Here is a 23,863-nt window from a genome sequence, read left to right as displayed (position 1 = left end):
AAGGAGTACAAACGTCTCAAAAATGAGATCGACAACAAGTGCAAAATGTCTAAACAGGGATGGCTAGAGGACAAATGTAAGGATGTAGAGGCTTATTTCACTAAGGGTAAGACAGATACTGCCTACAGGAAAATTAAAGAGACCTTTGGAGAAAAGAGAGCCACTTGTATGAATATCAAGAGCTCAGATGGAAACCCAGTTCTAAGCAAAGATGGGAAAGCAGAAAGGTGGAGGAAGTATATAGAGGGTCTATACAAGGGCGATGTACTTGTGAACAATATTATGGAAATGGAAGAGGATGTAGATGAAGATGAAATGGGAGATATGATACTGCGTGAAGAGTTTGACAGAGCACTGAGAGACCTGAGACGAAACAAGGCCCCGGGAGTAGACAACATTCCATTAGAACTACTGACGGCATTGGGAGAGCCAGTGCTGACAAAATTCTTCCATCAGGTGAGCAAGATGTATGAGACAGGCGAAATACCCTCACAGTTCAAGAAGAATATAATAATTCCAATCCCAAAGAAAACAGGTGTTGAGCGATGTCAAAATTACCGAACTATCAGTTTAATAAGTCACAGCTGCCAAATACTAATGCGAATTCTTTACAGACGAATGGAAAAACTGGTAGATGCCGACCTCGGGGAAGATCAGTTTGGATTCCGTAGAAGTGTTGGAACACGTCAGGCAATACTGACCTTACGACTTACCTTAGAAGAAAGATTAAGGAAAGGTAAACCTACGTTTCTAGCATTTGTAGACTTGAAGAAAGCTTTTGACAATGTTGACTGGAACACTCTCTTTCAAATACTAAAGGTGGCAGGGTTAAAACACAGGGAGCGAAAGGCTATTTACAATTTGTACAGAAACCAGATGGCGATTATAAGAGTCGGAGGGCATGAAAGGGAAGGGAGTGAGACAGGGTTGTAACCTCTACCCGATGTTATTCAATCTGTATATTGAGCAAGCAGTAGAGGAAACAACAAAAAAATTGGGAGTAGGTATTAAAATCCATGGGAAAGAAATACAAACTTTGAGATTCGCCTATGACATTGTAATTCTGTCAGCAAAGGACTTGGAAAAGCAGTTGAACGGAGTGGACAGTGTCTTGAAAGGAGGCTATAAGATGAACATCTACAAAAGCAAAACGAGGATAACGGAATGTAGCCGAAGTAAGTCGGGTGACGCTGAGGGAATTAGATTAGAAAATGAGAAACTTAAAGTAGTAAAGGAGTCTTGCTATTTGGGGAGCAAAATAACTGATGATGGTCGAAGTAGAATCGAGTATAGATTTAAGTGTCAGGAATTGGTTTCTGAAAGTATTTGTATGGAGTGTAGCCATGTATGGAAGCGAAACAAGGACGATAAATAGTTTGGACAAGAAGAGGATAGAAGCTTTCGAAATGTGGTGCTACAGAAGAATGCTGAAGACTGGATGGGTAGATCACATAACAAATGAGGAGGTATAAAATAGAACTGGGGAGAAGAGGAGTTTGTGGCACAACTTGACTAGAAGAAGGGACCGGTTGATAGGACATGTTCTGGGGCATCAAGGGATCACAAATGTAGCATTGGAGGGCAGCGTGGAGGGTAAAAATCGTAGAGGGAGACCAAGAGATGAATACACTAAGCAGATTCAGAAGGATGTAGGTTGCAGTAAGTACTGGGAGATGAAGAAGCTTGCACAGGATGGAGTAGCATGGAGAGCTGCATCAAGCCAGTCTCAGGACTGAAGGCCACAACAACAACAACAACAACAGGTACGGATCTTTCTGTGAGCGAGTGGTTGTGTACATAATTGCTAAATATAGAGCTCTTTTATCAGCATACTCTGAGAGGAACCTGACTGGTGTACAGTCTGGACCGGAGGCCGTGTCTTTATTAAGTGATTTAAGCTGCTTTGTAAAACGCGTATCATAATGTTCACTAGCAGTTGCACATGTGTAAATCTATAAATCCGACAATGTGTTGAATAATACAAAATATAAATAACAATTTATATTGAATGTGTTCTGTCTCGAAAACCATTCGAAATAGAGCATATGTGCATACGCAGTTGTCTGCTTCAAATGATAGTGCCTGTCATATTCCTGAATATTGACCATTCATCCTGGGACACTCCGTATATTGATTAGGAATGTGATTATTTATTTCGAAGATGCGAAATTTTGGATGAGGAATATTCCATTAGGTCGATTAGGACCAAAGATTAGATGGAAGACTATTTGGGCGTCTGACAGAGGAGTCTATGGAATCAAGGGCTCGATAATATCATGGTTTACTAGTTTATGAAATAAATGAGGTGTCCGCGTCTTAAAGGAATTCTTCTGGGATGTTTGTAATGTAGATTGATTGTACTGATGGATTTGACGACGTCTCACTGGGGCCACGGCCAATAGGATGAGATGACGATGCTAAGATCAGTGGAAGTGGGTTCGATCATGGGCAATAAAACATCTTCATCCACTACTCACGACTGGAAGTTGCCGCTGGTACTCTTCGGTCATCATATTTATCATCATTATGATTGACACCGTCGTTATCATCGTAATCTAATTCTTTCCTATATTTCCAACTTTTCCCTGGTACCTCACTACCAGAAAAATCCAGCTGTTTGCTCCTTTCTTTTTTTAATAAACTCAGTCATTTCCAACAAGCGATACAACGAACACCAGTGATCAAATCTTTATCGTCTTGGCATAAGGACAGTGTACACTTCAAGATACTAGCGTCTGATGATTTAAACTAGTAATAAACAAACTATTACGCGAACTGTAGTAATTTACTTACGTATTATACAGACCGAGGTGGTGCAGTGGTTAGCGTACTGGACTCGCATTCAGGAGGAAGAAAGTTCAGAACAGCGTCCGACCACACAGATTAAGGTTTTCCGTGATGTTCCTAAATCACTCCAAGCAACTGCCGGGATAGTTCCTTTGCAAGGACATGGAAGATTTCCTTCCCCATCCTTAAACAACAGCAGTCCATGCCTCTACTCTGTCTGTAATAACTTCGTTGCCGATGGGACCTTAAACCAAATCATCCTTCCTTCATTTTCTTATGTATTAATTCGATTTTGTAAGATAAAGGATAATATTTTTTTACTGACGAACCATAACCTCCAGACTGACTAAATTCCTCGTGTCTGGCAGTGTTACGATATCCTAAATGTTCAGTTAGTAAACAAAGTACCTAGACGTAAAGGTCCACATGTATGTTCCATTTTATTGCGCTTGGAACGTATCATGTGAGAAACATAGCGTTTCTTCAGTGACACCTCTACTGCACAAAAGTTCCTCGTGATATGGAGGAAATGCGCCTTCCAAAAAACAAAAGTCCATGTTAAAAAGAGGAAGCCAGCTGTCTCTTTGCTACATGCTTATAGCTCATCATAAGAAAAAGAAAGGTAATGAAGGGCTTTTCATTTTCCGGATAAAGCGAATCACATAACCTGAGATTGTGTGCAGCTAAACGAAAACAAGCTAAATGATGCCTTTGGACCTGCAGAGGTGACATGTGGCCTATGGATCAGATTATTCGATTACAAAAGTTAGTCACTTGATCACAAAATTTATCGTCGGTTTCGTCTTCGCAGCCGTCATCAGATTTTAAAAAATACAGCAGCGACATATAGGCGCATACACAGTACCCACTAAGCGCCCACGTATCGCTAATGTAATTTCATTTCTGTTGATGGCAGCAAGAGCCGAAACCGGTTATCAATTTTAATAATGTAGCATGTGACCTAGGCACTGACTTATGTAATCTAAACGAAAACAATTTTAACCTAATTGTTGTGTTAGTATAATGAAAGGCAGCGACAACGCGTCTCGGTATTGCTGCACAGGTAGGCGCAGTAGATATGAGAAGCTTTCATATCCGTGGAAATATGGCGTAGCTCACTTGTTTGCACATAATACATAACACGCGAGATGGCAGTTTATTTTCACAAAGTGCTCCGTCAGTAATGATTACGTTGCGCTGCGGAATATCATAAATAATTTGCTGAGGTAATGATATACATCACATTATGAAGGGAACTGCTTACGCAGCCCGCATAAATATCGATTACGAAAGCAGAGCATAAATCAAGGCCCAGTCGCCTCGATACCACACAGCTCTTCGTTAGGTCGTCTCGAGACGATACCCACCTCGTAGTGTAGTTTGTATAAAACCAAAGTGATTGTACAAGCCACAGTTAAAATGTATGCAGAAATAAAACATTACACATAAGTCATGAAACCTCCATCCGTAATATTTCATTTAAATTTACAATGTTTGTAGCTTGATTTTCGTTACTTATTCGAGATGACAGCTTAGTACAAGTTTCTGAAGAGGGATGTAGCACATAGCATGGCTTACCTCAATGCACGTTTTTATTTGACATTACCAAACCGCGAGATGTGCGATCTGCTATGTAAAATATGTACATAAAAATTATAAGTGAAGATCTCCCAAACTGCTTTATTTGATGACTAGCCTCAGCTCACTGACGAGCCATCTTGAGATCAATAAAACTTTTATTATTTGATTCCGTGTACGAAGTGTAATGTCTTTTGGCTGATATACAAGGAATCAAATAATGAAATTTTTATTGATGTGAAGATGGCTCGTCAATGAGCTGAAACTAGTTACCAAATAAAGGCGTTTTAGCTATCCTCACCTAAGATTTTGTATTTATGTATTTTATTTCAACTTACCTACAAAGTTGAAACTGTAAGTAGGCTGTTGTAAGTAGGCTGTTTAGGTTCTTATGTTGGTAACGCCACGTCGTGCTCTGAGTGAAAATCGCTGACTGCGGTTTGTGCAGTCTGTGGCTGGTTGGACTCACTGTTGGAGTATTCGCTTGTGTAGTGTTGGGCAGTTGGATGTGAACAGCGCGTAGCGTTGTGTCGTAGGAAGTGAGCCGCCAGCAGTGATGGATGTGGGGAGAGAGGTGCAAGAGTTTTGAGAGCGGGCGATCTGGACGGGTGACCGCCAGAAAAAGGAAATTTGTAAGACTGGATGTCATGAACTGATTTCTATATTATGACTTTTGAACGCTATTAAGGTAAATACATGGTTTGTTCTCTATGAAAATCTTTCATTTGCCAACTACGCCTGTCAGTACTTAGTGCCTTCAGTAGTTAGAATCTTTTATTTAGCTGGCAGTATTGGCGCTCAATATATTGCAGTAGTTCGAGTAACGAAAATTTTTGTGAGGTGAGTGATTCGTGAAAGGTATAGGTTATTGTTAGTCAGGGCCATTCTTTTGTAGGGATTACTGAAAGTTAGATTTCTTTGAGCTAAAAATATTGTGTGTCAGTTTAGTGATGATCAGAATAAGTAACGAGAGGAATGTCTGAGTACGTTCAGTTTTACTCGGGTGTTTCTGTATCAAATAATGCAAGAGTTTTTCCAGCATTGTCATTCCCAGTTTTCAAAGGGGACGTTTCAAAGCAGCACCCAGTTACCGTACATATCTTTTTTTTATAAAGGGGAGACAGGGGAGACGATTTACTTGAAAGTCGCTTGCAAAGCGGTGGCGGATGAATACAATATTGGAATGCCTGTGTTATTCCGAAGTAAGATGCATTCCTTCGGATATGCTCATATAGTCGGATGGTAAAGCGACCGCTCGGGAAAAGTCGGGAATCAGGGTTCCAGTCACGGTCAACCCAAATTTTCGTTGTTGTTATTCCGTTACACAGCTGATGGTACTCCATATTCTCAACTGCAATTGCACTTCATGTATTTCATAACGGCTGTAGTTACCGCATTGCCTATTCTTTCGGACATGCAAGCATGCATGTCCGAAGAAAATTTCATCGTATTTCGGAATAAGACAGGCACTGGAACATCGTATTTATACACCGACACCGGGCTACCGACTTTCAAGACAAATGTCTCCCTGTACGGGAATATACATAGTGGGTGTACGAGTACACGTTGTAGACAAATGGTTGACGACATATGGAATTTGGATCTGTCCGTCGCTTCAGTCTGGAACCGCGCGACCGCTATGTCACAGGTTCGAATCCTGCCTCGGGCATGGATGTGTGTGATGCCCTTAGGTTAGTTAGATTTAAGTAGTTCTAAGTTCTAGGGGACTGATTGCCTCAGACCTTAAGTCCCATAGTGCTCAGAGCCTCTTCTTAATCTGTCCGTGCGTCATACTCGTATGGCCTAATAGTAAGGCGACTGCTTGCGACAAGATGGAAGTGCAGCTTCGAGTAGCGGTCCGACACAAATTTTCATTTTCATCATTCCATTATACAGCTGATCGTTGTCCATAGTGCTTTAATGTTCGAAGAACATTGCATCAAAATTGGTGTAACATCTGAGATCATTAGCCCCTAGAACTTAGAACTAACCTAAGGACATCACACACATCCATTCCCGAGGTAGGATTGGAACCTGCGACCATAGCAGTCCCGCGATTCCAGACTGAAGCGCTTAGAAACGCTGGGCCACAGCGGCCGGCAACATTGCATCGTAATTCGGAATAACGTAGCAATGCAATACCATAAAATTCTCCACTGTTGGCATTGCTGTGTTGTAAATCCATCCACCCCCCCCCCCCCCTCAGAATACTCCTTGGTAGTTTTTTAATATGCCTGTAACACCCCACCCATCACTTACGTCACTTATCTGCATTTGGTGTGTGTTCACCACAGGTAATTGACTAACAGATAAACAGAGTGTGCGAAACTGCCGCAATGTCAGATAACGCAAAGAAAGTAATAAGGCCCTGTGACTCCTGATTGAACTGTGGTGGCAGTGTTGACATTAATTGATTCAGAATTGATCCTTTTTAATTAAAAAGGGGTGCATATTGATGTTATGTTCACCTATTGAACACCTGATGCAAATGTTGAACATAACATTAATTAAGAAAGTGACTTGGGATTTCAACTACTTGATTGAAAGCAGATGCAGTCGATTAGCACAGATTTATTTTAACTCATGACCTTCAATCATCACATTACATGACTCTCCTAACAGGCAGTGGTAATAAATTGCGTTTGCAGGGAGTAAAGCGCGATAAATCAAAAGTAATTCTTATCGACTGACGCAGGCGTAAGGCAAAGTGCGAGAAGTATTCTACAATACATGGCCCATCAAACCCTCATGGAAACTTTGCCAACGTGATCCAACAAATTAATCTGTGGCCAGAGCGGGCGCAATATCACCGAATTCAGCGTGGCGGCACGGCGTCTTTATGCGGATGTCGGCCGGCCTCGTGGTGCTGCAAGGTTGCACTCGTCTATTCACTTCTAGCTATCTTGCTCAGTACATAGCTGAATGAAAACTTTCTATCTCCAAGCTCAATCATTCCATTTGCTAAGTCCTAAACTGCAGAGATGCTCAATTCCTCTCAGGCAAGCTGAGTAAAGAATGCCACGTCCGCACTGTAGGCAAGCTGGTAACGGAAGACTACTATGGAGACTTATGGCAGCCCACTATTTGCCTCGGTTTCCCCTCCAGCAAAATCACTTACGCCCAATGCAGCGAAAGTCGCGTTAATCATACGTCACTTCCCAGTGCCGACGAATGCCTGCTCTTGGCAGTGAACAAATTCCCACAAAATTTTCCTTCCTCTCAACTTCTGCTATTTAGCTCCTCCCAGGCCACCCATCAAGGTTAGCGTCTGCACAAACACCAAGTTTTCCGGAATTCTGACTCCCAGGAGAGTACTTCAAATTCCTTGGTCCTATGTTCCCATTGGAGGCCGGCATATTTCATTCTGTCGCTCTTCACCTGATTTACTTCAGACTCTGCAGACCATGAATTCTGCGTGAAGTTGCTATAGTCACGAACACGCATATTTTGACATCTGTTGACCGCTCCACTTTAGCTCTGTGCGGCTTTCTCGCATGTTTCACTGAAATCTGGATGACGGACATTTTTCAACAGGTGTACAAGTTCTCCGTCTGCTTCCCGGTACATCAGCATGGGGTGAACCACCCCCCCTCACTGTCACTAATCTAAAGGCATCTTGTGGCCACACCCTGTTACCGCTTTCTCAAGAGTTTGAGCCGCCCTAAGCTGCCTATTGTCGCTTCCCTTCATTGCTCCCCAGCCACGCGCCATGGTCAACTCGAATACTTCCCTGGGGTAAACTAGCCTCCAGTAAATCGACGCATTTCCACAAAGTTTTTGTGTCATGTGAATTACTTTAAAACCATCTCCTGACATTAATTATTCCAATACATCCATACTATACCCTCTACAAGATGCATTGTGCTTGTCAGTCATTTTTGTTCAGCCCTACTGTTCGCTCAACGTGAATTAGGTGATATTTAATGACTTCATGTAAGGGGCATAGTTCTTGCCATTTTACATAGCCCCTCTCTTCAAATCAGTTTTGTAGTACAGGTGATGACTCCTATGGTGTTACCACCTGTGGTGCAAAATTAATAACTCCATAACTGGTATTTTAATCTGTTTGTGTGATTAGTTATGGGCGATTGATTAACACTGCCTCCTCTCTGATGCAAACTCCCACTCATTCCTAGGGTACCTGCCTTCAATGTCTTGATTTACTGTTAAAGACATGGTCATTATTTAGTCTTAATTTTACTTTAATCTCTGCCGATTCCTGAGACAATTATTGGTCAGAGTACTCAAGAGAAAACTACAATTACATTACAAGGACACACGTCGCAAAGGGCAAATACACATGTTGAAGCACCTCTGTGCTTGTCATTTGAATGGCAAAACCCGCAATTGTAACTTAAGGTCCATTCACTCTCAGTTATCCATCCCTACATGCAGCGCCGGCTTTAGGCTGGGGCGACTCGGGTGGTCGCCCAGGGCGCCGGGGCCCAAGGGGCGCCACGTACTAAACGCATGTAAAAAAAAAAAAATTACAATTTACAATCACCCATTTCGCGAAACTAAAATATTATTCAGTCTCATTCAACTTACGTCGCTAATCTCACGAATGCGCAATGAATTCGGGGTAGCAGAAGAGAAATCATGCTGAATGCAATCTTCGTATTGTCTGCAACCATCCATGTTTGACGCGGGCTAGCACGGGCTCTACCAAACCGCCTCTCTTATTTGTTTCAAGAACTGCAACAAGGAAGAGCCCATGCAGCCGCACCATCTCTCGTTTACAACAGAAACTACCGGTCGCTCCAAATAAAAGAAAATACAGACTGTGAAATATACATTACATTATGATTTAATTAATACAAATGTATTTATATCGAATATTTGTGACTTAATGACTCATGTACATTAATTAATAGATCATGCAATGCGTGCACTGCATTCATAGAGAATTCTCCCCTAACTTACTGAAATAATACAGCGCCACACAATGTTTGTTAGACTGCATATGTTGGCAGCGCTACAATTTGCACCCGCATGTCAGTAATTGTCAGTAAGAGTCGGAGGCAGCGGTCATGTTTTCGTGGCTGAATAATTGTGAGTGAAACGAGTGTCGTGACTGTGTCAACATTTTAATTTTCTGGTAGGTGCGAAAAACATTTTTATCTTTCAGTTCAGGTTTTTTTCTAGTCACGTCTACTGATAGGTGAATTTCTTTATTTGTTATAGATCGAATATTGTGGTCGCGAAATAGAGCAGTGTCCAAGCAATAATTTGTCAAATTATTAAATCATGCCAGAAGAGAAGGAAATGATTAAAAAAAAGCTTTCTGGTTCAGAAAATCGGAAAAGAAAAGCTGAAAAAGAAAAAGTTCTTGAAGAAACTAAAAAGCACATGAATTTTTATAAGTACCTTAAAGGAAATTCTAAGGCAAATACTTCAGATATTGAATCAAAAGTCCATGTATCAGCAAATATTTCTTCAGACTGTGAACAATTATACACAAAAAATATACAATCACCTATTGAAGGTGATCAAATTGACCAGCGCAGTACATCTTTGCATGAATCCTCTGATATCTCTCCAAGTCAAAATCAACACATGACATCTGTGGTCGATGAAAGTATCAACGTTCTTGCAATAAAAGAATACAATGTTTCTGATGCAGGTACGTGGCCAAAAGTACTTAATGCTAGAGATATAGATCGCATTGTAATATGTGGACCCTCACAAGTATGTCTAAATAACTTTCCAAAAGATGAAAATGGGCGTCATTACACAAGAAAACTATCAAACGAAGAAACTATCAGACGACGGTCGCTAGTTTATTCTGTATCAAACGACAGTGTCTTTTGCTTTTGTTGTCGACTGTGTGATTTAAAGTCAACTACTAATTTGACTAGTACTGTGGGTTTCAGAAATTGGAAACATTTAAGTGAAGCTCTGAAACTGCATGAAAATAGTCCTAACCACAAAAAAGCATTTACTCAATGGACTGAAGCTGAAATCAGGTTTAAAGCTGGATTAACTATTGACAAGGAAGAACAAAAGCTAATTTCTAAAGAAAGTTTACGATGGAGCAATGTGCTTCAAAGATTGATGCACATTACTTTGTATTCGGCTGAAAACAATACGGCATTCAGAGGGTTATCAGATAAATTATTTACCCCAAATAATGGAAAATTCTTAGGTCTTGTACAGTAATTGGCAAAGTTTGATCCAATCGTGGAAGAGCACGTCAGACTGGCATTGAATGGTGATTTGGCTGACCATTATTGCGGCAAAAATATACTAAATGAATTAATAGAACTCATGGCATCACACGTTATGTCTACAATCGTATCCCGCATAAAGGATTCAAAGTATTATGCAATCATAGCTGACTGTACTCCAGATATAAGCCACAAAGAACAACTTTCTATAACTTTAAGATGCGCCAACATAACAGAGGATGGCGTAAGTGTAAAAGAACATTTCATCTTATTTCTGCAAATAGATGATACAACCGGTGAAGGCCTCACAGAAAGCATTTTAAAAACATTGAGTGATCTTGACCTTAACATTAATGACTGCAGAGGACAGGGCTACGATAACGGCGCGAACATGAAGGGGAAAAATAAAGGCGTCCAGAACAGAATTAAGAAGTTAAATCCACTAGCTTTTTTTGTGCCATGTGGATGCCATAGTTATAATTTGGTATTGTGTGATGCGGCAAAATCATCAGTAAAATCCGTGACACTGTTCGGAATGTTACAAAAAATGTTTAATCTATTTGCTGGATCGGTAAATAGATGGAAAATTTTGACCGACCATTTGAAGATATACACCCTGAAAAATGTAAGTGACACACGCTGGGAAGCTCGAATTGATAGCGTCAAAGCGGTTCGTTATCAATTATGCGAAATGCATGACGCTTTGGTTTCCTTGGCCGATGCTACTGAACAAAGCGATGCTGCGGTGTCACACGAAGCGACAACACTAGGAGGACAATTAAAAGACTTCAGCTTCATTGTTTCTCTCGTGACATGGTATGATGTTCTGTTTCAAATTAACGTTGTGAGTAAAGCAAGTCAGTCACCCACAATCAACTTTGTCGAGTTTATGGGAATCCTTGACAAATGTTGCTCTTATTTGGAAACATCTAGACAAACAGGTTTCGAACAAGCTATTGTAACAGCAACTGAACTGGCTTCGGATCTTGATACGCAGCCATTATTTAAACCACAAATGCGATTAAGACGTATTAAACGCAGGCCGGGCGAAGAGGCTGTTGATGATCAAATAACTGACCCAAAGTAGAGTTTTTCAATGCACTGTTGGACACCGTGCACATATCCATGAAAGAAAGATTTGAACAGATGCAAGAATTTTCTGCGACGTGGAGTTTCTTGTTTGACATTAGAAAAAATCAAAATAAAGAAGAACTAATACAAAGCTGTTCTAAATTACAAGAAAAGTTAACTGTCAACATGAAGTCAGATATTGATGGAAATTTGCTGTGCGACGAAATTTTAGGCCTGCAACACTATCTCGAAGACAGCCAGGCAACGCCTATTGAAGCCTTAAACTTCATAAAAAAGCATAATCTTCAAGAGTTATATCCCAACATCTGGATAACGTTACGTATTTTGCTAACAATACCAGTGACTGTCGCAAGCGGCGAACGCAGTTTTTCCAAACTGAAGTTGATAAAAACGTACTTGCGGTCTACAAAGTCTCAAACAAGACTAACCAGTTTGGCCTCACTGTCCATTGAAAATGAAGTTGCAGAAAACCTGGACTTTGCTAATCTGATCAGAGACTTTGCCGACAGAAAAGCGAGAAAAGTAAAATTTTAGTCGTTTATAATTGTTTTTCATTAGGCGTAATATGTTTTGTGTTCAGATGACTGACAGAAAATATAGGTTTATGGCTTACAGTTACATTAAATTCAATAAAAATATGGTACCCAATTCAAAACTAGTGTTTTTTCGTTATACATATTACCTCCTACATATAAAAATCAATTGTTGTGTGTTAGTCTCACCAAAACAAACAAATGGCTTGACCAATTTGAATAATTTTTGTTTTGTTTTGTTCGCTTTAGTACAGGGGTGCTTCAGAAAAGAAAAGAAATATTTGGGATATACGTGCCTGTTTCAACCACATTTTATGCATCTCTTCTTTGTTTGGAACACGCAAAAACAATTTTCTGGAGTTGTTGTAGATGTACAGTGCAGTACTACACAATATTTTTTGACAATTTCCCAAAACGTGAATGCCCAAACAATATATCACTGCTATACTGACTGTTACGGCAGCGACAGCAGCATGCTGGACTGACGTCACAGGCTACACAAGACTCACTTGGAGCGTCTTAGCGGGCTTTCAGATTATTTGGATTTAATTTCCATTTAAAAAAATAAAATACTCAAATTTACGATGGAAAAAACCATGTTATGGTCATAAGATGACGCCATTAACCACTTAAGACGATTTCTAGAAAACAGTCAAATACCGTGTTGCAAAGCACTGCCAGGTTCGCTATTTATACAATAAAGGGCGCCAACTGGACGACTCGCCCGGGGCACCTGGATGGCTAAGGCCGGCCCTGCCTACATGACTTAAATTACTAAAAACATACATTAACAATATTCATGTAACATTTTGTGAAGTTGATAGTGGTTGCTCTCATTCAATTATATGTGAACGCCTGGTTGACATTTTATAAATAAAGTTTTTTTTTGTCTCACTGTCTCTGGACGTTTATATTGTGCATGGTGTAAGTGTCATCTTTATACAATTCAACAAGGCCTGGCCCAGTCCAGTGTTGGATTGTGTAAACACATGTACCTAAAACACAACCAAAAACACTGTTGTGTATTTGTAACAAGGTATAAGTATGAAATCCTAGTCTAACGCAAAGAGACGTGGCATGACAAATATGTGACGTTTTAACAAACGGAACATTTATAAAATCATAACCTGCTTATAACATAATTCATAAACAGAACAAATGAGTACTTTACGTTCGTTGAGGCGTATGTTAATCATTTGAATCCACACTGATACACTCACACACACACCACAAGTTTCTTGCAGGAACGGAAGTGACATTAGTTCTGAATAGCAAGTTGAGGGATGGCTTACGGCTGAGAAGAGAGCAACGTCGATTACTGAGATGGCGCCACAGGCACCCGCATCTTCTTGAGGCAGGATGGCTCTCACCTAAGAGCTCGTTGTTGACATCTTGTCTGACAGGCCCAAGATCCCATCGGTGCATCTATGATCGGTGACCTCTCGCAGCTCAGCCACAGGCCATTGCTCCTTCTATAGACGCTTTAGGGCAAGGGAGGGACGATGATACCATGATCACACAAGGGTCTATTTTTAGCTCAGGTCCTGAAAGTTGGTGTCATTAGGCACAAAAGATCAGCTGGGCTGTCGCTCCACCTGACGTGGCGAGCAACAAATATAGAAACCTTCTTGGACCTCTTCATTGCTGCCCCTGATCCGGACCATGTACAGAGACCAGGACCGACCTCTTTGTTGTACACAGAGGTGCTGGATCTCATCTCTCCTTGGCTGCTGAGTTGACCACAGGCTCCGTCGATTCAGGGCATGGTCTGCATGCCATCATCATCGTCAGCTGTGTGCTCCCCTCATTGCTGTCGGCCTCGTTCCTTGTCAGCTCGTGTGTGGTGTGCAAGGTGTCGTAGCTTCAACTCACTCTCGCTCAGTTACGCCACCTTAACAAACTAAGACAACTAATTTTAGTACATGGAAAGTGCTGATATTTAATCATTAGTACCACACTTTTTTTAAGACAATGAAATTGTCTCATTACAAAAGAAATGATTTTCTTGTTTGTAAATCAACTTCAGGATTAATTAAAATTGAAATGTAACATAACTTTTTTTAGACATAGACATAAAATGTACAAGACAACTTGCTTCACAGTTGTTCACACACACACACACACACAATCAAGGGATAGGGAATCAAGATTATCTGGACAGGATCCCATCACCATTTCCAACTACCAATTCCTACGACTAACACGGTGTTGACCAACTCGACTACCTATCTACTATTTACTACTTTTTATCTCTAATCTTGTTTATTTTTTTGTGGATTCCCTATGTGGCAGACGTCCATCTTATTGTGCCTGCGAACATATATAAAACACAAAAAACTTAGACATGTGTCAGTCTTACCAAGATTTTTGTTGGAAGTTTGGCTAGCGTCCTTTATCGTGTTCTGTTGCGACACTTCTTCTCTCCTCTATTTTCTTCCCGTTTTCTCCTTATGTCACGAATGGTTTTATAAGGCCTGTGAACATGTTTCAGATTAGCAATGTCACAATGGCACAACACAAATATAGTTCACTGCTCACATTCGCAGTTGTTACACTATCTTGGTATCAACAAGTATTTCTGGCGTATTAATTACATCCACTTCATTTTAACATGCACTGGGTGCGCTAATTCACGCAACTGCGCATAGATGTCCACCTCCTACGTATTCATTGACATACGAGATGCATAGGTGCGTCCTCGTAACGACCTACGGGACTGGCCACCTTAAATATGTTCTCCAATGACGGAGACAGAATTACAGTGAAACTTCCTGTAATTTACAGAGTTCCTAATGTATCTTTTTCTAGGGGTACGCCCAGAAATACTTGTTTTCCTATCTTTAATCGTGTGTTTTTACAAAATAATTAGTGCACTTCACTTTCACAACATTGTGAGGCGAGATATCATTATTAATAATAAAAACACAAAATATAGGCAAATATACGTGAGACATTATACCACTAAGATCAGTACATACACAAACAAACAAGACACTTTAGCAAAAATCCTTATTCTAAGGCAATATTTACTACTTCCGCGCTCTGGTCTAGTCATTCGTAATCCTGCCCGTTAAGGTGGGATGGACCAGGCTTCGGAGGGCGGACTTCGACCTCTTCCTGATTGTTATTTTGGTAACCATTATTCCTTTTCCTTCCCGATTGCTGATTACCGCACCAAGACCTTTGTGATTTATTATGTTGCACCGGAGAGTGTCGCTCTTCTTCCGTCTACCTTCTTTTCGAGTTGCCATTACTCCTATCTTGATGGTGGCCGTTGTATTTCGATACTGGCCTACTATCCCACTAGGGTCCATTATTGCGACGATCATTGTTTTGTTCGCGCTGTCGGCGTTTCTCCCGCGCCTGTTCCTCTAGAAATTCGAATTCCAATTCACGCAAAATGCCCTTAAACACCTCAGTATCGCTACCACAATGACCAGCAAGTGATTGTTGATACGAGATGGGAAGTTTCATGTAGCATAATCTGATGACTTCCGCACCGCTACATGGGTTGTCTAGGTACTGGTTCCATTTTGTCATATTTTCAAGAAATTTGACCGGACTCCGGTACCCTGCCCCTTCCATATCTCTGGACATCATAATTTCTTGTATGATCCTTTCTTGGGTTTCTTCAGACCAATACTTGCCCAAGAAGGCATTTTAGAATTCTTCGAACGTACGCTCGTCTTCGCTACATCTCTCATGTACTCAGCGGTCGCGCCCTCCATGTAAGAGCATACAAAATCCAGCTGGTACATCAATGGCCAGTGTGGGGGCAAAGATAACTCGAATTGCCCCATAAAAGTTTTTGGATGCAAGCTATTACCTTCGTCCTTGTAGCGATGGAACTTTCGGACTGATACAAAATGCTTGTAGTCAAACCGGTCATAATTCCAGTTATAATTTCGCCCGTTCTTACGATTCGTATGAACTTCGAGCTGTGGACTAATTCGTTCCGACACGCTATCTTCATCTCTCCCCCTCTGTATGTTCGACAGTTGTTCGGTACACCTAATCAGCTGACAGCAGTTGTGCTCACTGGACCGCTGCGCGCTGTCCGAGTTTACCTCGGTCGTTGCCTCAGAGCTGTGAATGAAGGCGTGGCTCCCGTTGCTTATAGTGTCAACTTTGTAACACCGTGAAGCGGTTATCTGTGTTCTGGCAAGTGACGTTTCAGTCGACGCAGTAATTACACCCTTCTCCTTTCCTGATGTCTCTGTAATGAGACGTTTTACCTCGTCCTCTAAAATTCTTTTTAAAATCGCCACCTCCTCTTCCAACCTCGTTAGGCCCTATGTCCGGTTGCTCTTGTTGCTTTTCTTCAACATGTTTTATCCGGCTTTGTAGCCTTGATAACATCACCTTTCCTACTTTTGCCGTGCTTTGCGTGGAGTCCCGAGTTTCTCCCGCTATTTTCCTTGCTCCTTTCGCAATTAATTTGGCTCCAATTGCCGTTCGTTTGATGATGGCAATCTCTTGCTCTATTTTGACGCCGAGATTCTTTACCTCCTCTTTTACTTCCCTATGAACTTCTGTGAGCCTATAGTTCAGCTCCGAATTCGCCTTTTTAATTTCGGCATTAAGGTTAGCGCTCTGCTCTAAGTTCACCATTTGCATCTGTTGCAAAAGGTCCGTAATGTTTTTGAGAGTAGCCGCATTTTGATCCTCGTTCTTTTGTGGTTGAAAATGCGACTCTTCTCCTCTGTTCTGAGGAACCCTTCGATATCTAGACAAGTACCGTCTCCGCGACCCCGTCGGATCACTTGTGAATGAATCGTTTGATAATGGTCGCAGACCGTTTTGTTCCAACACACTCTGGCTTCTTAGGCTGGATCTGCCATACTTATGGATTAATCCTGTACTCCTTGCGTCCCCCGAGCCCTCAGTATCACTGCCTGAATCCACGTCCTTGCCATTCAGTAGACTAAACCAGTTGTGAGACGCAGTTTCAGGAAGTTGCAACTCGCGTTCGTCATGATCATCGGTAGAGCTTCCCCTACTATCACCCATGTTCTCCCGAGTAACAGTCTCATTATATTGTGTCCTTGTCTGGGCTTTTGCCCTCGTTATCGCTTGCACTTGTATGTTACACGAAAACTCAAAATCCAAGTACCCCTTACACTCAATAATTAGATAACGCAAAACGTATATCAGGACACAAATTGATACACTGGGTCTGAGCAGTGACCCGACAAATAGTTGATGAAGCATTCCCCCAAAAGGGCTAGTACCAATGATTGTGTTCTGTGTGCTCAGCATCGGCTGCTTACGGCACTGCACATCACAAGTACTCCAACAAATCACAAATATAATGCATAGGCACCTACAAATATCAATTGGAAAGGACAGCAGATGAAGAAGACAATGTAACTTATTGTAAATGATGCTACCCATTTTTCAATTAAAAATGGCTAAGCAATGGATCACATGGAAAAATTTCCGTTTTCAAGACTACTCCCTAGGAAATCCCAAAGTATCGTATCCTGGCATGGGTCAGCAATATGTAACACCCCACTCATCACTTATCAGGTTTTGGTGTGTGTTCACCCCCAGGTAATTGACTAACAGATCAACAGAGAGCGCAAAACTGCCGTAATGTTGGATAATGCAAAGAAAGTAATAAGGTCCTGTGACTCCTGATTGAACTGCGGTGGCAGTGTTGACATTCATTGATTCAGAACTGATCCCTTTTAATTAAAAAGGGGTGCACATTGATGTTATATTCAGCTATTGAACACCAGATGCAAATGTTGAACATAACATTAATTAAGAAAGTGACTTGGGATTTCAACTACTTGATTGAAAACAGGTGCAGTCGATTAGCACAGATTTATATTAACTCACGAGCTTCAATCATCACATTACATGACTCTCCTACCAGGCAGTGGTAATAAATTGAGTTTCATGGAGCAAAGTGCGATAAATCAAAAGTAATTCCTATCAACTGATGCAGGCGTAATGTGAAGTGCGAGAAGAATTCTACAATACATGGCCCAGCAAACCCTCGTGGAAACTTTGCCAATGTGATCCAACAAATTAATCAGTGGCCGGAGCGGGCGCAATATCACCAAATTTAGTGTGGTGGCGCGGCGTCATTATGCGGATGTCGGCCGGCCTCGTGGTGCTGCAAGGTTGCACTCGTCTATTCACTTCTAGCTATCTTGCTGAGTATATAGCTGAATGAAAACTTTCTATCTCCAAGCTCAATCATTCCGTTTGCTAAGTCATAAACTGCAGAGATGCTCAATCTCTCCCAGGCAAGCTGAGTAGAGAACGGCAAGCTGGGAATGGAATACAACTACAAAGACTTCTCACAGTACGCTCTTCACCTCGGTGTCGCGTCCAGCAAAATCACTTACGCTAATTGCTGCGAAAGTCGCGTTAATTATCCGTTGCTTCCCAGCACCGACCAATGCCTGCTCTGGGAAGTGAACAAATTCCCATAAAATTTCCCTTCCTCTCAACTTCTGCTATTTAGCTCCTCCCAGGCCACCCACCAAGGTTAGCGTCTGCACAAACACCAAGTTTTCCGGAATTCTGACTCCCAGGAGAGTACTTCAAATTCCTTTGTCCTATGTTCCCGTTGGAGGCCGGCGAATTTCATTCTGTCGCTCTTCACCTGATTTACTTAATACTCTGTGGACCGTGAATTCAGCGTGAAGTTGCTATAGTCACGAACATGCATATTTTGACATCTGTTGACCGCTCCACTGTAGCTTTGCGCAGCTTTCTCGCATGTTTCACTGAAAATGGGATGACGGACATTTATCAACAGGCATACAAGTTCTCTGTCTGCTTCCTGGTACACCAGCATGGGGTCAACTATCCCACCACACTGTCACTCATCTTGAGGCAGCTGGAGGCCGTGTCCTATCACCGCTTTCTCAAGAGTTTGAGCCGCCGTAAGCTGCCTATTGTCGCTTCCCTTCGCCGCTCCCCAGCCACGCACCGTGGTCAACTCGAATACTTCCCTGGAGTAAACTAGCCTCCAGTAAATCGACGCGTTTCCACAAAGCTTTTATGTCATGTGAATTACTTTAAAACCATCACCCGACATTAATTATTCCAATATGTCGATACTATACCCTCCTCAAATGCATTGTGCCTTGTCAGTCATTTTTGTTCAGCCCTACTGTTCACTCAACGTGAGTTAGGTGACCTTTAATGACTTCATGTAAGGGGCATAGTTCTTGCCATCTTACAGGCCCTCACAGATTTTGTAGAGTATTACAGTAAAGATCGTCGTCGAAAGTTGCTGATTTTGCCGTTATTCTACGATGAAGTTCGGAAATACGGATTTTTCCCCCTTTGTGATCGTGGGGATATGAAGTGTCATACTTTAGCAGCTGGCGACTCTGAAGGATGTGGCTTGAACAACGCAAGTTTCTGTTCTAAGTTTAAACTGGGTCGACGTGTGTTAACAACTGTAGGCGACAGATGCCCACACAAGAGTGCGCAGCAATGAATTCAGGCAGTAATTAGCTGCCTGTGTGCTGGAGAAATTTGATCAGTAGAACGTAAGCTTCACTTAAGCTTAGTTACCATTTCATAAAGGTAGCCTGTTCTAATATCGATATTGGGAATTTGATTATCTGATAATGTAGTCATTGTAATTCGTTCTGAATTTTCTCTATTAAAAGTGGTATCAAGCTATTCGGCTGGATTTTGAGGAAGAAAAATAACAATAGTAAGTAGAACAGCGTTCAGGTGAGAAACCAAATGGACTGCGCCATGGCCTGACACATAAACAAACTGAAGTAAAATAGTTTAAGAACAGAAAGGACTCAGTTCTTGACTTGAGATACGAGGGTAGCTTTTCCACAAATAAGTTACTGTGGCAGCAAAACCGGGAACACTGCCCACTGGCATATCATATGATCTGGGTGGCCAGCCACATCCGCAACCAGACTGACCTCTGTTAACAAATATGTGCTCCAAGAAACCGGTGCGGATCACTCGTCGGGCGTCACGAGATGCGGCTATATGCTTACATTCAAGTTCAATCGTATCCACTCGTCCCGGCCACTTTTATTTGCCCCAGCCTGTAATTTCACATTTCAAAGAGAAAGCACATGTGTTCACTTCGTTTCAACAGTATTGCTAGACTCTTGAAAATCTTGTTTATTTTAGAGATGACATATGCCCAGGACATGAATTTTGTTTGTGACGACAACTATATGAACCACTGGAGTTGTGAATAGCCGCCAAAAGTTAGCTAAAAAAAGAAAAAGGGTCAGAAACAAGTGAAATATAAGTGTGAGAAAGTAGAGACACCTGGAGTTAAAGGCTTCCAGTATGTAAACTGCAAAGGAGGAACAGTGGCGGAAAGTCAATCTGGAGGAGCTGCACCTCTTTTAGATCGAAGTCAGTTGATAGGTATTCCTGCTTACGGGAAGTCTCTCTAACAAAGAAACCACTTTCGACATAGCTTAGGTATCTGAGTAATGAGGGAATTAGTATATTTCATCAAAATATCCAAGGTATTAGAGATAAAGTTAGTGAACTGCTTATAGATGTCGACTCTGAAATTATTGGTATATCTGAACACTTCTTAATTAAGGAGATAATTCAGAGATTCCTTTACCAGGGTACAGGTTGGCTGGCAGCTTTTCTAGGAGCTCTTTGCGATGTGGGGGAGTAGCCATGTATGTGAAAAACGGTATCCCATTTGAGTCAATTGATGTCTCAAAGTGCTGCAGTGAAAAGGTGTTTGAATGTTGCGCAGGGGTGGTTAAATTTAGTGGAGTTAAACTTCTAACTGTTGTTATTTATAGATCGCCAGACTCTGATTTCACAACATTTTTGCTAAAGCTAGAGGAGGTTCTTGGTTCACTTTATAGAAAATACAAAAAATAGTTATATGTGGTGACTTCAATATTAAGTGCATAAGTGATTGTGCAAGGAAAAGGATGCTGGTAGACCTCTTTAATTCTTATAATCTTATGCAAACCGTATTCTTTCCAACGAGAGTGCGAGGGAACAGTAAAAGAACCATAGACAACATTTTTGTCCATTCCTCAATACTAGAAGGGCGTTCTGTTAGCTAAAAGGTGAATGGCCTTTCAGATCATGATGCACAAGTTTTAACTCTAAATGATTTTTGTGATGCAACACATGTTAAATATAGGTATCAATTTTTAGGAAAGCGGATCCAGTTGCTGCAGAGACCTTTGTAAACCTTATCAAGGAACAAGAGTGGTAAGATATTTATAGTGCTGATACAGTAGACGATAAATATAATGCTTTCCACAAGACTTTTCTCGTGCTCTTTGGAAGTTGCTTCCGTTAGAAGGTTCAAAACAGGGTACTAGCACAAACAGGCAGCCGGGGTAGCTGACTAGAGGGATAAGAATATCCTGTAGAACAAAGTGGCAATTGTATCAAAACGGTAGAAACAGTCAAAATCTAAATGCAGCAGCCCATTACAAACAGTATTGGAAGGTGCTTAAAAAGTTATTAGGAAGGCAAAAAGTATGTGGTATGCAGATGGAATAGCTAAGTCTCAGGATAAAATTAAAACCATATGGTCAGTCGTAAAGGAAGTGGTTGGTCTGCAGAGACAGGTTGAGGATATAGAATCAGTGCGTAGTGGGAATGTCCGTGTTACTCATAAGTCGCATATATGTAGAGTATTTAATAATCACTTTCTGAATATAGCAGGTGAACTACATAGAAACCTAGTCCCAACAGGGAATTATATAGCGCTCGTAGAAAAAAGTGTTGCGAGACTGTTACCTGAAATTCTCCCCCATGATACTGACAAGAGGGAGACTGAGTTAATAATTGTATCACTAATGAACAAGAACTCACATGGAGACGATGGGGTATCTAGCAGAATACTGAAGTATTGTTCTATGTATGTTAGCCCAGTACTTAGCCACGTCCGTAACTTTTCCTTCAGTAGTGGTCGGTTTCCTGACCGATTAAAGTACTCGGTAGTGAAGCCACTTTATAAAAAGGGAGACAGGGATAATGTTGACAATTATAGACCTATTTCTTTGCCATCGGTGTTTGCTAAAGTTATCGAGAAGGTTGTATATACAAGGTTACTGGAGCATTTAAATTGTGAGGCAGGGGCTCACTATGTGTGAATGCAAGCATTCCGCCAGTGAGGTTGAAGCTATCATTGTTGTGGGGATTTATGAAGTTTAAGTTTTACTAGTTTGGTTGTGTGATTAAGATTTATGTAAGTCATACTGGACTGGAATTTTTAATAAATCCAAAGCTGACTCGTGGCCATTTAGCCAGTGGGACATTGTGTCTACAAGAGCTTCATTTCAAGATTGTGTACAGTACTGTCACAGACAAAAGCCCTGCTGATGCTATATCCAGATCTCCTCTAGGGATGAATTATGGGTATGAGGACTATAACGAAGAGAAAAATTCCACTGTCATCTCTTTACTGAATGCGACCTTTGATCATTTTATTCTGGATGCACTTGAAAATTTTGCTTTCATTTGGCATAAGATGGTGTTTTCTTTAGGTAAAGCAGTGTAGGTAACGGGCAGTGGGTTGTTTGAAATTCTGACAATTAGTCAACAAATAAATATGGCATATACATTTCAATTCTCCACACTCTGGTGAAAGGAAATGTTTTCACAAACTATGTGAGGTACACTACTTCCTGAATATGTAAAAGTTCATTCACACACTTGTGGCTTTGTACATACCTTTTCAAAAGGTGAAATCACCAATAGTGTTGCACCATGCACTTTTATTTCCAACCACTCTGTTGAATCGCACTTTCTCCATTTGATCTGTTGGGTCAAGGGCTGTTCAATGGCATTCCTATGTTTTTGTTACTGTTGACTTGACTTCCAAGTCTGTTTCAATCGCACCACTGAGGAAAGCTAGTCAGTAGAGTCCACCACACGAGCATTTCTGTGTCATTTTCTACATAAAGTTGGTCATGTCTACAAAGTGATATGAGACAACAGTGCACCATTCAACTCGGTAGTCTGGAAGCATGCTTTGCATGGTAAGTGGATTCAGGCGATTTATATTTCATCATACTACCCATCACGTATACACTCTGAGCTTGTCATGTAAGAGTTTAAAAAACAGCATAGGCTGTATTACTAACGATAGCATAGACCTTGGCAAGTATGTTTACATTTGTTTCAGAAATTTGTCAGTGTATTCATGAATCATCTGACACCATTTCCACCAGTACTAGTGTTGCATAATCAGCTTACATCATATATGATCTGAGAATAACGTTCCCAGCTTGCACACAGTTGTGGCATAGCTGTGTGGTAAGACTGGCACCGGGGATCAGGAAGGATGCGGACAGGTGTCAAAGAAATGGCAGACACAAGGTGTTATGAAAATTTTTCATGGTTTTGACAAAGCTTACTTGTGAAATTGCGCAAACTGTTCCATATGTAACATGTGCTGACACATAATTTTCTTCCTGTTTGTACTGGTCCTCTCAGAGTATAACATATGGCAGACGCAAGTGCAGGAGGAGTAGGAATGTACGAATAACGAAGTCGAAAGGATTGCATGACATATATAGTTGTTCTGTGAGTAGTCATGATAGGATGTACTGTGGATGTAAGCTAGGACACCTTCAGCCTTAGGACATATTATTATAAAAAAATTGCGTATGTTTAAATTTCAGGAGGTGAGCGGTTCATTGTGAATCTTTTGTCTCATGTGTGTGGATGGAATCAACCGAGTCAAGGAAAGAAATGTTTAGAGCA

The sequence above is a fragment of the Schistocerca americana genome, chromosome 4, assembly GCF_021461395.2.
Source record: "Schistocerca americana isolate TAMUIC-IGC-003095 chromosome 4, iqSchAmer2.1, whole genome shotgun sequence".
Lineage (NCBI taxonomy): Eukaryota > Metazoa > Arthropoda > Insecta > Orthoptera > Acrididae > Schistocerca > Schistocerca americana.
This window is presented reverse-complemented; position numbering follows the sequence as displayed.